At 45.7% G+C, this 15,987-nt stretch overlaps 1 protein-coding gene across 1 annotated transcript in view; it reads left to right on the top strand.

Moving 5' to 3' along the window:
- The first annotated feature begins 4,874 nt into the window (after positions 1–4,874).
- SPECC1 (sperm antigen with calponin homology and coiled-coil domains 1) overlaps positions 4,875–15,987 on the top strand; it is a 689,067-nt gene continuing 677,954 nt past the window's right edge. The window contains exon 1 of the mRNA XM_082247576.1: positions 4,875–4,943. The gene's annotated coding sequence lies outside the window, so the exon portion shown is untranslated. The remainder of the gene's footprint in view (positions 4,944–15,987) is intronic.

Below are 15,987 nucleotides of genomic sequence, written 5' to 3'. Positions count from 1 at the left end.
AGACCTCCTAGAAGCAACACAGACCTCTCCTAAGGGCTCTTTCACACACTCCGTCCGTTGGACGGAGTCCGTTTTTCTCAGCGGGGGATCGAGCCGCCGATCCCCCGCTGAGCAGCAGGAGGACAGCTGTGTCTCCGTGCTGTGTGCGGAGACACAGCTGACAGGTCCCCATGCATCCCTATGGGGGAAATCGGATGTCAACGGACCGTCAGTCCGTTCTCACCCGATCCCATCCGATCCGATCCGCTGGACGGATGGAAAATAGGGTTTCCATCCGTCCAGATTTGACGGATCGGATCGGGTCGGATGTCAGCGGACATGTCTCCGCTGCCATCCGATGCCCCATAGGAATGCATGGGGGGACCGTTCAGATCCGCCAAAAAAACGGACAGGCGGATCTGAACGGTCCGCCTGTGTGAAAGGGGCCTAAGTTAGTACACATGAACAGTCAGTGCTGCTAGGGGTAGCAGCCAGTTTCACCCGGCTGTCTGCAGTTATACACATGGTTTTTGTGCTGTTAACCTGTGATTTCCAGGGGAGGACTGCCCCCCCGGGCCGCTCCGATGCCCCCGTTAAAAGGCTGCACCGCTTCTGCCACAGACATGCCTAAAAGATTCCTGGTGAAGAGAAGTAAAAAGTCCCCACCGCTGATCTACTGAGTGTGGGATGAAGACAAGGAAAAAAGCGCATGATGTAAACTGTGTCTGAGGTCTGAGCAGAGGCCGGTTCCATGCCCCACTGGAGACTCTCCTCCCCCAGCTAGCCCTGACTGAGCTGTCCCAGCTCCCCCCCAACTGCCCCCCACTGGCCAGGTGGGGAACCTGGATTCGATCAGTAGACAGTACCTGTAGCGGAACTTCAGCCTGGAATGGGGGTCAGGAGGAGGCCATGATGAGGGAGAGTGGGAGGGGAGCCGAGTCGCTGCACCATGGGTCTCTGGTTTGTACTTGCCCCCTGGGCCAAAAATTGCCAGTCAGCCCCTGACAGTCTCCCATTGACTTTCTATTAGATTGCACATTTTTGGTGCGTTTCCTGACAGCACACCAAAGATGCAGCATGTAGGACTTTTGCCTAACATGCAATCTAATATAAAAAGTCTATGGGAAACCGCATAAAAAAGCGACAGGTACATCCTCGTTGCAGCCAAACCACAGAGCAGCAGTGTGAAACAGGCCTACAGTCAGCCTAGCAGTCAGAAGTAGTTTCACTTTCTTTCCCATGGAGTTAAGGGCAGGTTCACACTGGTGCGATGCCGGACATCGCATGTGATTCGCACTCCATTACTGTGCAGATCACATGCGATGTCTGTGCGATGCAAATTCAGCCATACAAACTGGCATTCGGACCAAACTCGTGCAGGACCCTTTTTTTGTCCGCACCAGAATCGGATCGCATGGGTGTTCACACAATGCAATCCGATTCCTGCCTGAATTCACAGTTCGCACTGTGATCTGCAAACTAATCTGGGGGTGTCATTAACTTTGTATTGCAATTCTGATGTGGTGCAGAATCAGCAGCTAATTCGCTGTGAATTCGCACCGCATCCAGTATGAACCGGGCCTAAGAGGAGGAAGGCTCACTGCTCATATTACCCCTCCGGGGACTGAGGGCCAATTCACAGTGACAGACGTTTTACCGCATTCTATCACTGCAGGGACACACAGGAAGCCATTTAGCTGGAAATTTAGACAAGGTGTCATAATGTGGCTGCAGTATTACTCCACAGCCAGTGCAATTAAATAGTCCCACTCCGCCTGTGCTCATAGTGACACAATAAATACCAGTATTCTGTATTTAAAAGAAAAAAGGATTTTAGACTCTGTATGGCAGCTGCTGATTGGAAGTGCCAGTGACCAGTGCCAGGGTACCAATGTGTTCTACCTAAGGCCCCTTTTACACTTGTGTGACTTATCCTGCAACTTGGGACTGCAAAGTCGCATGATAAGTTCTATTCCATGATTACCGTTCATATCTTTGTGACTTCAAGTTGCAACGACTTCAAAGTAGTACCTGCACTAGTTTGGTCCGAATTTGATGCGTTTTAAGGTCCATAGACCTCAAGATTACGCTGGCATTGCTTCAAGTCTAGTCAAAATCTTGTCAAAATCGCTTCAAAAAAAAAAATCCCGGTAAAATCATGCGACTTTTAGATCACACAAGTGTGAAAGGGCTCTAAATAAAAGCCCTGTGTATGGTGCATCCCCCACTCTCTGTGGCAAGGCAAGCTGTCTTATAAAAGTGACAATTACAGTAAGGCCCCTTTCACACTTGTGCGACCTTAAAGTCACGTGATTTTACCACAATTTTTTGGCCACGATTTTGATGCATTTTTGACTGGACTTGAAACAATGCCTGTGTCTAAAAACGCATCAAAGTCAGACTAAAGTAGTGCAGGTAAAATCAAGGGGGGAATCCTGCGCTTAATGATAAATGAGTTCGATATGACAAATAAAACGTAAAACAATAACATAAGCAAAATAGCAGCTAGAACACTGGATTCATAGAAATCCCATTCAAAATATGTTTCAGGTAGTGCAGCGCTAGGAACATCAAAATAAATTGTGCTTAAAAGATTAACAGTGCAATATGATAAAAAGTATGCATAAATTCATGAGTTCATTGCATCAAAAAAAAATATTCAGCATGTAGGGGTGGAAGAAAGTCCAATTAAGAATGAAAATCCCAAGATGCGAAGAGCAGAGATGGAAAGACACCTGTGTGTTTAGACAAGGTGGCAGCTTACCGCAGCACGTGGGCCTCCAAATTAATGGATGGGCCACTTAAAGCATGAGATGTTCACCCTTATGGGATGAACTTTCTCCTCTGCTTCGACAGACCAGGGTTGATTCCAAATGTATCTACACCTCGCTCAGTCACAAATCCAGATATGACCAGTATGTGTGGCAATATGCAAGGGATAAAGGGATTTATTCCTTGCATATTGCCACACATAAGCAGAGGAGAAAGTCCATTCCATAAGGGTTAACATCTCATGCTTTAGACCTGGTTCACACTTCTGCGAGTGCGGGGTTCGCATGTAATGTCGGAGCGCACTGCTCCGACATTACATGCAATCAGCTGTGCGGTGCGAGTTTAGCCATACAGTTTGTATGGCTAAATTCGCATCGCACCCGGAGCAAAGACGCACAGGAGGCATTTTTGCAGCCGCATCAGGATCGGATTGCACAGCGGTTCACACTTGTGCGATCCGATCCTGTGCGAACTGCACGATCGCACTGCGATATGCGATCAAACTGGGGGTGTCGTTAAGATTACATTGACACCCCCAGCGTATCGCATATGGCAGTGTGAACTGCCGGGGGTGCGTGTGCGATGCGGGAACAGGCTGCGAATTCGCAGCCTTCCCGCACTCGCATAAATGTGAACCGAGCCTTAAGTGGCCCATCCATTAATTTGGAGGCCCACGTGCTGCGGTAAGCTGCCACCTTGTCTAAACACACGGGTGTCTTTCCATCTCTGCTCTTCGCATCTTGGGATTTTCATTCTTAATTGGACTTTCTTCCACCCCTACATGCTGAATAATTTTTTTTGATGCAATGAACTCATGAATTTATGCATACTTTTTATCATATTGCACTGTTAATCTTTTAAGCACAATTTATTTTGATGTTCCTAGAGCTGCACTACCTGAAACATATAAAGTAGTGCAGGGACTACTTTGAAGTGGAGGCAACTTGAAGTCGCACAGATATGAATGGTACTCATTGGAAATCATGGAGTACAATTTGTCATGCGACTTTGCAGTCCCAAGTCACAGGAAAAGTCGCACAAGTGTGAAAGGGGCCTAACAGAATGTCTCAGTCTCAGCTGAAAATTCAGAACGGTAGTCAATCAACCAGCAGAGGGCAGTATTCAAGCAGTATACATTTAGGCTTTGTTCACACCTAGGCGCCCCAAGTCGCGATTTTGTCACAATTGTTGCCCAACCATTTGCTGTAAAATTGCGTAAACAAAATCGCGGGATGCCTATCGCCCAAAATAATAACCTCTTTTGGGTGACAGGCGTCCCGCAAATTTTGTTGGCACAATTTTTCGGCGATTTGGCCGACAATCGCAGGCAAAATCGCACCGTGTTTAGGGTGCCATTGAATATAACAGGGATTGCAAACGCGTCCAACAACTTGCGGCGATTCAAAATTGTGGGCAGTAGTCTCTTCTGGTGAGGTTGAAAATACAGCCACAGCAACTCCTTCATCAGCACTTGTGGATCCCCTCTCTCTTAGTCAGCTTTCTGGAGATTCCCCTATATAATGATATCAAAGTCCCCCAATCTGGGGTTTCTCACCCAGCTAACAGGGACAGGAAGTTCTGTACATAAATAACTCTATGACAAGTAAGACACACAGCCACCTACATCTACAGACAGTAGAGGGCAGCAGATCCTACATTTTTTTTTAAATGATGTTACAGGAAAGAGTTGTAAAATAGGTGCTTTTATTCCATTCAATGACTTCCCATCATCTTATCGCCAGTTTCCTGTCTGTAATAACAGGCGATAATCTGTCATACATATTCATCAGTTTAGGGATAGCGCAGCTCAGCATTAATCCTGCTGGGATCACAAAGTAGAGGGGGCGGGGGGCTCCGTGAACGAGTTACACAGAAGAAAAACTGCATTGTATATCTGCAAGGACATGTGGGGGCGCAGGTCGTTGCCATAGCGAAGACTACAGCCCCCAATAGAAGCTTGCGCTCTTCTGGCCTTTAAGAATGTCGGGAATTGTAGTTCTCCAGGGCCTGCCGGGCTCTCGCAGAGTAGCGCTCTAGAACTACCTTCACCATCATGCATCGCGGCGATTTTGCGGAGGTGGCTGGAGGGAGGCGTGTGGATGTATACGTCTGGTGCCCTCTAGTGTATGTAAGTGGGTATGACACCTGGTACCTGTCAGCTGCAGAAGAGATCGGGGCTCTGGTAGACCGAGGTAAGGCAATTAGTGGGTGTCTGGTGGGTAGAGACTGCGGTGGGTCTGATTATGATGGCATTGCTGGTGCAAGTGGAAGAAAAGCTTGGTATGATGTTCTTTTAGCTGCAGCTGGCATCAACTGTTCAGTTTTTATTGCATAATATTTAAGAAATGTGCAATCCACATGTATGGGATAGATAGATAGATGGGATGATGTATGGGGCAATGTGTGCTTTCCAATGGCCATGGACAGGGATGCTGGTGTTGGGTTGGATCAGTAGGATACACTTGTTCCTGCGCTCCTCTGCTGCTGCTAGGGAGACTCTGCAGTCTACTGACAACTGTTAGCCTGGCTCTTCTATAGGAGGAGATGTAATAATGAATGATGGTCCCAGTATTGTGTACAGGACATACAGAGCAGGATGAAGGACACCGCATCATGTACCCGCCACACATGGTGTCCTTATTTCCATCATCATTCATGATGTCCCAGTTCTCTATATTCTTCAACCTGCAGTCCCCAATCGGGTGACTCTGTGCATGGACACTGTGTGATCTGGATTACTAAAGAGAACCTGTCCTATGGGGCAGGCTGAGACAATGCACAAATCACCTTCAGGACTTATTTACAGCAGGGACATTTTTAAAGGCAGTAAAAACAGGTATTAAGAAAAATGAATGCATCCCAATGAGCTTAGTTTACACCACTGCAGTGCTTTTCATGTGCATTTAAAAAAAGTACAGCTTGCTGCATTTTGCCTGCACCAGAATGCATCACAAAAACAGAAAATTGTATCATACTTACCGTAATTTTCCTTTCCTGGTGCCTATCCATGGCAGTATACATGTGGAAGCTTCAGTATGCTGCCATGGAGGCACCAGAAAAACAGAAACTTGTATTATACTTACAGTAATTTTCTGTTCCTGGTGCCTATCCATGGCGGCATACATGTTGCAGCTTCAGTATGCTGCCATGGAGGCACCAGAAAAACAGATATTTGTATTATTCTAACCGTAATTTTCCTTTCCTGGTGCCTATCCGTGGCAGCATACATGTGGTAGCTTCGGTTTGCTGCAACGGAGGCACCAGAGAAACAGAAATTTGTATTATACTTACCGTAATTTTATTTTCCTGGTGCCTATCCACTGCAGCATACTGAAGCTACCACATGTGTGCTGCCATGGAGGCACCAGGAAAATATGCTATCCACTTGATTCCCGGTCCTGTGCCAAGCAGCTGCCCTTCTCAACACAGGAGGTCGGCCGCTCTACACGAGCGACATTCAGCGAATGCTTTGAATTTTCTCGATGAATACAAAGCATTCTCTGATTGGATGAGGTGGAGGTTGTGAAGTCATCAGTCCACCTCTTTGTCCTGTCCAACCAGAGAACGGTTTCAATACATCGAGACGCTGCAAAGCATTCTGTGAATGGCATCTGTGCCCAACGGCCAATGTCATCTGTTCAGAATGCAGCAGAGCAGCCGCTCAACACAACACAACACAATTGGAGGTCACTGGATTAGTGGTGACTACTACAGTGATTTCCAGCTTTTAGGGCAGGGGTATTGAATTTAAATTCAAGGGGGTCTGGTCACTAAAATCTTCTTTGGGCCAAGGTCTGAATCTCAAGTCTTTGTCATGAAAGATTTCACATGTCTACTTTCCTTTTTTTTTGGTGCAAGACATGCTCTCTGGCGCTTTTGTTACTGTTTCCTCATCACTCTCTGGTAATACTCTGTAAATATAATTGTCCCCTTTAGTGTCCCCCCTTATATCAGGTGCCCCGTCCTGAGTCATTTATTACATTTGGTGCCCCCATCAGACTACCCCCATAAATCAATTGCCACTGTCAGAGTACCCTCTTATATCAGGTGTCCCCATCAGAGTGCCCCCTTACGTAATGTGTTCCCATCAGAGTGCCCCCTTTCATCAGGTATTCCCGTCAGTGTGCCCTCTTACATCAGGTATTCTCATCAGAGTGCCCACTTACATCAGGTTTCTGCATCAGGAGGCCCTCTTACATCTGGTGTCTTCCATCAGTGTGCCCTCTTACATCATCTGTCCCCATCGAGGTGCCCCATTACATAAGGTTCCCCCATCACAGTGCCACCTTACATCAGGTATTCTCATCACAGTGCCACCTTAATATAAAATGTGCCCTATATTTTATGTTAAGGGGCACTCTGATGGGCACAACATAAAATGTGCCCTTTAACATAAAGTGTCGCCCTGTAAATCTCTGTAAAGTACACACACAAACACCATACCTTGAGGGCAGACAAGGGGCAGGAGCAAGCAGAGGTAGCAAGCTGCAGGGGGCGGGAGCTGTGCCAAGAACCTTGCTGAAGGGGGCAAAGCGCACATGCCTTTCAGACAGGCAGGAAGTGAGAGCCGATAGCGAGGCAGGGCGCACACATGATGTAATTGGTTGCTGGGACGCCCACGGTCCCAGCAACCAATGACTGCTGAGTGGCGGGGATCTGGCACGTTAGACTGGCGGGCTGACCATCGGACAGGCGCGTAGTTTGGTCCGTATTCGTCAGCGGTCCACCATTTAATGACGGCTGTTCTAGGAGAATCCCACAGTAAAACACTTCCTGTGTCAAGGTGTCCCCGCTCTGGATGGAGGAGCAATGGAGACACTTTTGCACAGCAGCATTGTCAATCTGTGAAGAGGGTAGTGTTAGATCCACTAGTAAATTTAAATGGACTTGACTAACAAGTTAAAAATGCACCCCTGCTAACATTTTTTGAAGGTGAGCTTTGTGTACAACAATTTAAAATTTCAAAATGTTCCTTAAAGCGGTATTAAACCCAAAACCAAAAATGTATTAAATTGCAGCTTACCAATCCTTCGATATGGTGGCTGCATTTGTTTCCTTTTCTTAGGCTTTTTCCCCCCTGTTTTCACCTGGTGATCTGGCCATAAACACTCCTCCTGTATTAGAGTATCCCCACTCTGGATGAAGGAGCACAGGGGGCACCTTTGGACAGCAGCATTGCCAGTCTGCAGGGGGAGGGGAGTATAAGATGTACTAGCAGATTTAGATACAAGATGAAGCTGAACTCTAGCCAAAACTTTATAAACAGTTACAGAAAACAGATTTTTTTTCCTTTTGGGATAAAGATTTTACATAATTATATAAAAGCCGATCACTGTAAGCACCCCTGTCAGTGTTACATGGTTTGTCTCAGCCCTCTAACTAAGGACAGCTTGTTCTGTTGAAAAACAACAGACTTAGCCAGATCACCAGGTGGAAATTAGGATAAGAAAGCCTAAAAAAGAAACCAATGCAGCCATCATATCTAAGAACTGGTAAGCGGCAATTTAGTAAAAGTTTGCTTTTGAGTTCAATATTGGAGTTATTAACCACTTGCCGTCGCTGCACTGCCTATTTACGTTGGCAGTGTGGCTCTCCCAGGCAAAATCACATTAATAGCCGTCATCTGCCTGGAAGGCCACTAGGGTGCGAGTGTGCGCTCCCGGCCCTGATCGTCAGCGGGGAAGCCAGTGCGATTGCCACCTGACACCGGCGATCTCTCCCCGCTGACAGAGAAGGACAGACGGCTGATGTAAACACAGCCGTCCGTCGTTCTCCCTGCAATAATCACAGAGGTAATGTGATCCTGCTATATAGGATCACATGTCTCTATGATCATTTCAAAAGCCCAACCCCCCCCACAGTTAGAATCACTCCCCCAGGCTTACATTTAACCCCTGCCAATGGCATTTTTACAATAACAGTGCATATTTTTAGCACTGATTACTGTAGTAATGTCACTGGTACCCCCAAAAGTGTAAAAAATGTCAGTTAGGGGTCCAATCTGTCCGCCGCAATGTCGCAGTCCCACAAAAAATCGCAGATCGCCGACCATTACTAGTAAAAAAAAAAAAACAATAAAAATGACACAAATCTTTCCCGTAGTTAGTAAACACAATAACTTTTGCGCAAACCAATCAAAACAGGCTTATTGCAAATTTTGTTTTACCAAAAATATGTAGCAGAAAACAAATTGGCCTAAAATGTTAAAAAATTTTGATTTTTAAATTTTTTTTGGGAATGTTATGTAGCAGAATGTGAAAAATATATACATATATATTTTTTTTAAATTGTGGCTCTATTTTTGTTTATAGCGCAAAAAATAAAAATCGCACAGGTGATCAAATACCACCAAAATAAAGCTCTATTTGTGGGAAAAAAAGGACGTCAGTTACGTTTGGGTACAGGGCCGCACGACCACGCAATTGTCCGTTAAATTAACGCGGTGCTGAATCGCAAAATAGGGCCTGGTCATTAAGCAGTAAAATCTTGCGGTCTTAAAGTGGTTAAGTGATTTAGAAATCTGATCACTTTGTGCAAACTAAATTCCTTTTCAAACCCAGATATTGCATTGTAAAAGTTGCAGTGACATCATTACTGTACTGTATATAACCGGTGCAGAGAGCAAAGCTGTGGGAGGGACCCAGCAGGCTCCACCCACTACAGGCTGCCTGCAGAAAATGAAAGGAGGGGCGGACACAAGACCAGTCACCCTGCACAAGGAAAGAAGGCAGCAGTGACTGGTCCTTATTACAGGAAGCACAGAGGCAAAGGTTCACGCTGGATTAATGCACAGATCTGAAAGAAATGCAGAAAGCACACCAAGATTCAAGTAAGAACACACATGACTCTTGTATTAAATTAATATTTTCTATCCCACGGTTCAGCTTTAGGCAGTTACAGCAACAGATTTTTAAAGGTTTTAACTAAATGACAAAAATCTGACCATTGTAAACACCTATTTCAGTGTTAATTGGTTTTTCTAATTCCTCTAAATGGGAAGCTCAGTCTGAAAGTTGAAAAATAACAAACTTATTGGCAGGATCAACAGGTGAAAATAAAGGAAACAATGAAACTTTAAAAAAGAGAAAAGAAACAATTGCTACCACTATATCGAAGAATTGGTGAGCTGCAATATAATTTCTTTATTTTTGGGTTTATTACTGCTTTAATGTATTAGGCTCCATGCACACTAGCATTTTTTATAAGCTCAAAAATCACAAAAAAAAAAAATGCTGGACGAAAACGCTAATAATAGCTTTTTTGTGCCTGTTTGTAGTAGCATTTAATAGCTTTTAGAAGCTTTTAGGAGCGTTAGCATTTTATTATTTTTACACTAAGAAGAAAACATGAAGAAAGAAAAAACACTTAAAAAAAGCTGTTAGGAGCATTTTAGTAGCATTTAGAAGCATTTAGCGTTTTTTTTTTTCTGCCAGGAAAATGCTCCCAAAAACTAATTTTTTTAAGCTCCTAGAAGCTAAATAGTGTTATCCTATATATCCATGCATATTACTTTAGGATATTAGCATTTTTTCAGCTTCAGCGTCTAGGACAGGGGTGTCAAACTCAATTTCATCATGGGGCCGCATCAGCATTAAGGTTGCCCTCAAAGGGCCGGTTATATCTGTAAGATTAGATGTCCAGAGCACCCCATTCCCCCTTACACCCTTACATGAGATGTCAAGAGCCCCCCCACCATCAGAAGTCAAGAGTCACCCACTCTTCCTTACATCACAATGCACCCCCTTACCTTGTGCTGCTGCCAGGAAGAAGATGCGGGTTGATCTGGGAAGAAGAAAGTGCAGGGTCTGGAGGAGAACCAGATGAGGGCTGGAGTCAGCTTCCAGAGTCTGCTGAATGCTGAGACCAAGGGAGGCAGAGGCAAGGTGGTGTTACCTCTGACCTCTGAAGACGTCAACGCACTGACGAAATGCGTAAGGTGGAACGCATGTCGTGACATAACGGGAGCGAGTGGAATGCACTCCCGCTCTGTAACGTGTACAGTCATTTCAATGGCTTTTTAACCTGGTAAAATTGATGTCACTTCTTCGGATTGTTTCTTAAACCCATGGATGGGCAATAAAGAAGTTTTTGCATACTATACCATCTGGAGTTTTCTCTTCCCTTTGGCCTCTACCCACATGGGGAGTAAGGAAGGTGGGACCTGTGACAGCACCTGAACGGAGTGATCATACAGGAGATTCGGTACCTACCTTGGTCTTGGCGATCACCTAAGCACTATTTGGTCTTGCTACTATATAGTACCTAAGACCAACAACATCTGGTGAGTGACCCATCCTTAGTCACCTTGGATAGTGGTCAGGGAAATCTAGATACCATACGCCTGACAGGGTAATCTGTCTATAGCACCTGCACTTTATCTGCACTGGATTTCTATATATTATTTGCACAAGGAACTTACTTTGGACTTTGTTGACACAGCCACTTTATTACACATTTTGCAATTATTGTTGATATACACAGAGCACTGTCACTTATGATGCATATGCACTTTATATGAATTTTACTGTATTTTAAAGTATTACTGTATTCATGTAGCCCTTTATATCACAGGCAAGTGCTGTAGTTAGCCCCTTAGTATTAGTGGCTATATCTAACAAGGTGGTGTTACGGCTGCACAGAGAGGTGCAGGATCAGTAGGAGGAGTTTTGCCCTCCTCTCTGCTGGGGACTGCTGAGAAGGGGTGGGGGGCAAAGACAAGCCTTTCCGCAGCTGCACAAAGGAGTGCAGAATCTGGCAAAGGAGTTCTGTCCTCTCTGCTGCCAACTACTGAGACAAGGTGGGGGCAGAGACAAGGGGGGTGCCGCAGCTCCAGGACAAGTGCAAGGGCCACATGAAATGCCTTGGGAGCCGCATTCGGCCCGCGGGCCTTGTGTTTGACACCTGTGGTCTAGGAGAAGAAAAAAATAATTTTTTGTAGGGTTTCTTGGAGCGTTTTTCTAGCAGATAAAAACTCTGAATAAGCGTTTCTAAAAGCTTCTAAATGCTTCTTATGAAAAACGCTAGTGTGCATGGAGCCTAACGCTTGAAAAATGCTTCTAGCATAAAATAGTGTGCATGGACACATAGCATAACACTATTAGCTTCTACGAGCAGAAAAAAATGCTCATAATAGCTTCTAGGAGCCTCAAAAAAACACTAGTGTGCATGGAGCCTTGCATTTTTGCTAAGTAATTAACCAATGGAAGATAAGCAGTTTTGTACCCATTATTATAATATGGGAGTCCCAGCAAACATCAAGCAGTACTAGTGACCTAGGCTTAGCAATATGCATCCTGTTGTGATTGGACGGATGATGACGTCAGCTTTGAACAATAGATTCCCTGAACAACCAATATTATTTAATCTGACTATATTGTAAATTCACCAGTAGAAGCAATGGCCGTTCTGTGTCCCCTTTATCAGGTAGACTGTGATCGCTCTGTGTGGCCCAAAAGGCTTATTTACGCTCATTCCTTTTGGCAATGCACATTGAATGTGTTGAGGCATTGCTGTTCAATTCAATTTGACTAGCACCCCAATGAACTAAAGAGCCCGTTGACAAAGGCGCCCTACTGTCTGATCAGCAAGGGATCAGTGTATAGATTCCCTGCTGAATCGGAGCAGAATGGGACGGATGTCACTTGTGTTCATCCAGTTTTTCCCTTCACCTTGTGAGCTGAAAACAGAAGTATGCTCTCTTCCCTTTTCTTTCTGCAGCGCTTCCAGGATGGATCAGAGCAATTCTGATTGGTCAGCGCCGGCACAGAGCATTGCTCTGCTCCATCCTGAAAGAAGAAGTAGAGGAGTGGGGTTTTTAAATCCTTGGACTGCTGCACTGACTGCATGGGCAGTGACAGCTCATCACCCACTGAGTTTTTTTCTAAAAAGGTGAACTAACCCTTTAAATCTGAAATCAAGATACGAATAACAAAAATATAAAATGCCAAAAAATGCTTCCTTTCAATCTAGAGATTTTCCCTGCAGTTATTTTTTTGCCTGAAGGTGACATGGCATTAGCCTTTTGAATTCCCTGTACAGAAGAGCTCAGAATGAAGAAGCAGTACAAGGGGCCAATCGGTTAATGTGCTGACACGAAGCATGTTGATAGGAAGAGAAATAAGAGTGACTGAGAAATGAGCTCAACATTGCACTGCTTCTCATTTCACTGTCCAGTCACAGACTGGTGGTGGGTTCAGGGGAACCTGGGCTCAGAGAAAGTGGAATTAATGATGCTGGCCAGCAGATTGAAGACATCTAGCCACAGAAGAAAAGTGCTTGGGGAAATATCTGGTTTAAAGGTAAATCTTGCAGCAAAAGCTGGTTTTGTTATTTGTACCTTGAGTTATGCTTTAAATGACATACCTTAGATTTTTTTTTTTGCTGCGTCCCCATTGGGAATATTCTTTTTGTCCTAGTGACAGGAGATCAGATAAATAGGTGGCATGAGGTCAGAGGAACAAATGGAACAAGGTCGGAGGAACAGGTGGTACGAGGTCAGAGGAATAGGTGGTATGAGGTCAGAGGAATAGGTGGTACAAGGTCAGAAGAATAGGTGGTATGAGGTCAGAGGAATAGGTGGCACAAGGTCAGAGGAATAGGTGGTACAAGGTCAGAGGAATAGGTGGCACGAGGTCAGAGGAATAGTTGGCATGAGGTCAGAGGAACAGGCGATACAAGGTCAGAGGAATAGCTGGCACAAGGTCAGAGGAATAGGTGGTACAGGGTCATTGGAATAGGTGGTACAAGGTTAGAGGAAAAGGTGGCACAAGGTCAGAGGAATAGATGGCACAAGGTCAGAGGAATAGGTGGCACAATGTCAGAGGAATAGGTGGCATGAGGTCAGAGGAAAAGGTGGCACAAGGTTAGAGGAATAGGTGGCACAAGGTTAGAGGAATAGGTGGCACAAGGTCAGAGTAATAGATGGTACAAGGTCAGAGGTATAGGTGCTACAAGGTCAGAGGAAAAGGTGATACGAGGTCAGAGGATTAGATGACTTGAGGCCAGAGGAGTAGGTGGCACAAGGTCAGAGAAAATAAGTGGCACGAGGTCAGAGGAAAAGGTGGCACACAGCCAGAGGAATAGGTGGTACAAGGTTTGAGGAAAAGGTGGCACAAGGTCAGAGAAATAGATGGCACAAGGTCAGAGGAATAGGTGGCACTAAGTCAGAGGAATAGGTGGCACAAGGGCAGAGGAATAAGTGGCACGAGGCCAGAGGAATAGGTGGTACAAAATTTGAGGAAAAGGTTGCACAAGGTCAGAGGAATAGGTGGCATTAAGTCAGAGGAATAAGTGGCACGAGGTCAGAGGAAAAGGTGGCTTGAGGTCAGAAGAAAAGGTGTCACGAGATCAGAGAAATAGGTGGCACAAGGTCAGAGGAATAGGTGGCACGAGGTCAGAGGAAAAGGTGGCACGAGGTCAAAGGAATTGGTGGTACAAGGTCAGAGGAATTGTTGGTACAATGTCAGAGGAAAAGGTGGTGCAAGGTCAAAGGAATAGGTGGCTTGAGGTCAGAGGAATAGGTGACACGAGGTCAGAGGAATAGGTGACATGAGGTCAGAGGAATAGGTGACACGAGGTCAGAGGAATAGGTGGCACAAGGTCAGAGGAATAGGTGGCACAAGGTCAGAGGAATAGGTGGCACGAGGTCAGCGGAAAAGGTGGCACAAAGTCAGAGGAATTGGTGGCACAAAGTCAGAGGAATAGGTGGTACAAGGTCAGAGGAATTGTTGGTACAAGGTCAAAGCTATAGGTGGCTTGAGGTCAGAGGAATAGGTGGCACGAGGTCAGCGGAAAAGGTGGCACAAAGTCAGAGGAATTGGTGGCACAAAGTCAGAGGAATAGGTGGTACAAGGTCAGAGGAATTGTTGGTACAAGGTCAAAGGAATAGGTGGCTTGAGGTCAGAGAAATAGGTGGCACGAGGTCAGCGGAAAAGGTGGCACAAAGTCAGAGGAATTGGTGGCACAAGGTCAGAGGAATAGGTGGTACAAGGTCAGAGGAATTGTTGGTACAAGGTCAGAAGAATAGGTGGTATGAGGTCAGAGGAATAGGTGGCACAAGGTCAGAGGAATAGGTGGTACAAGGTCAGAGGAATAGGTGGCACGAGGTCAGAGGAATAGTTGGCATGAGGTCAGAGGAACAGGCGATACAAGGTCAGAGGAATAGCTGGCACAAGGTCAGAGGAATAGGTGGTACAGGGTCATTGGAATAGGTGGTACAAGGTTAGAGGAAAAGGTGGCACAAGGTCAGAGGAATAGATGGCACAAGGTCAGAGGAATAGGTGGCACAATGTCAGAGGAATAGGTGGCATGAGGTCAGAGGAAAAGGTGGCACAAGGTTAGAGGAATAGGTGGCACAAGGTTAGAGGAATAGGTGGCACAAGGTCAGAGTAATAGATGGTACAAGGTCAGAGGTATAGGTGCTACAAGGTCAGAGGAAAAGGTGATACGAGGTCAGAGGATTAGATGACTTGAGGCCAGAGGAGTAGGTGGCACAAGGTCAGAGAAAATAAGTGGCACGAGGTCAGAGGAAAAGGTGGCACACAGCCAGAGGAATAGGTGGTACAAGGTTTGAGGAAAAGGTGGCACAAGGTCAGAGAAATAGATGGCACAAGGTCAGAGGAATAGGTGGCACTAAGTCAGAGGAATAGGTGGCACAAGGGCAGAGGAATAAGTGGCACGAGGCCAGAGGAATAGGTGGTACAAAATTTGAGGAAAAGGTTGCACAAGGTCAGAGGAATAGGTGGCATTAAGTCAGAGGAATAAGTGGCACGAGGTCAGAGGAAAAGGTGGCTTGAGGTCAGAAGAAAAGGTGTCACGAGATCAGAGAAATAGGTGGCACAAGGTCAGAGGAATAGGTGGCACGAGGTCAGAGGAAAAGGTGGCACGAGGTCAAAGGAATTGGTGGTACAAGGTCAGAGGAATTGTTGGTACAATGTCAGAGGAAAAGGTGGTGCAAGGTCAAAGGAATAGGTGGCTTGAGGTCAGAGGAATAGGTGACACGAGGTCAGAGGAATAGGTGACACGAGGTCAGAGGAATAGGTGACACGAGGTCAGAGGAATAGGTGGCACAAGGTCAGAGGAATAGGTGGCACAAGGTCAGAGGAATAGGTGGCACGAGGTCAGCGGAAAAGGTGGCACAAAGTCAGAGGAATTGGTGGCACAAAGTCAGAGGAATAGGTGGTACAAGGTCAGAGGAATTGTTGGTACAAGGTCAAAGCTATAGGTGGCTTGAGGTCA

This window comes from Pelophylax lessonae (genome assembly GCF_965119305.1).
Source record: "Pelophylax lessonae genome assembly, chromosome: 2".
NCBI classification, from domain to species: Eukaryota; Metazoa; Chordata; class Amphibia; order Anura; family Ranidae; genus Pelophylax; species Pelophylax lessonae.
The sequence above is the reverse complement of the archived record's forward strand: the minus strand, read 5'-3'. Positions and strand labels throughout refer to the sequence as shown.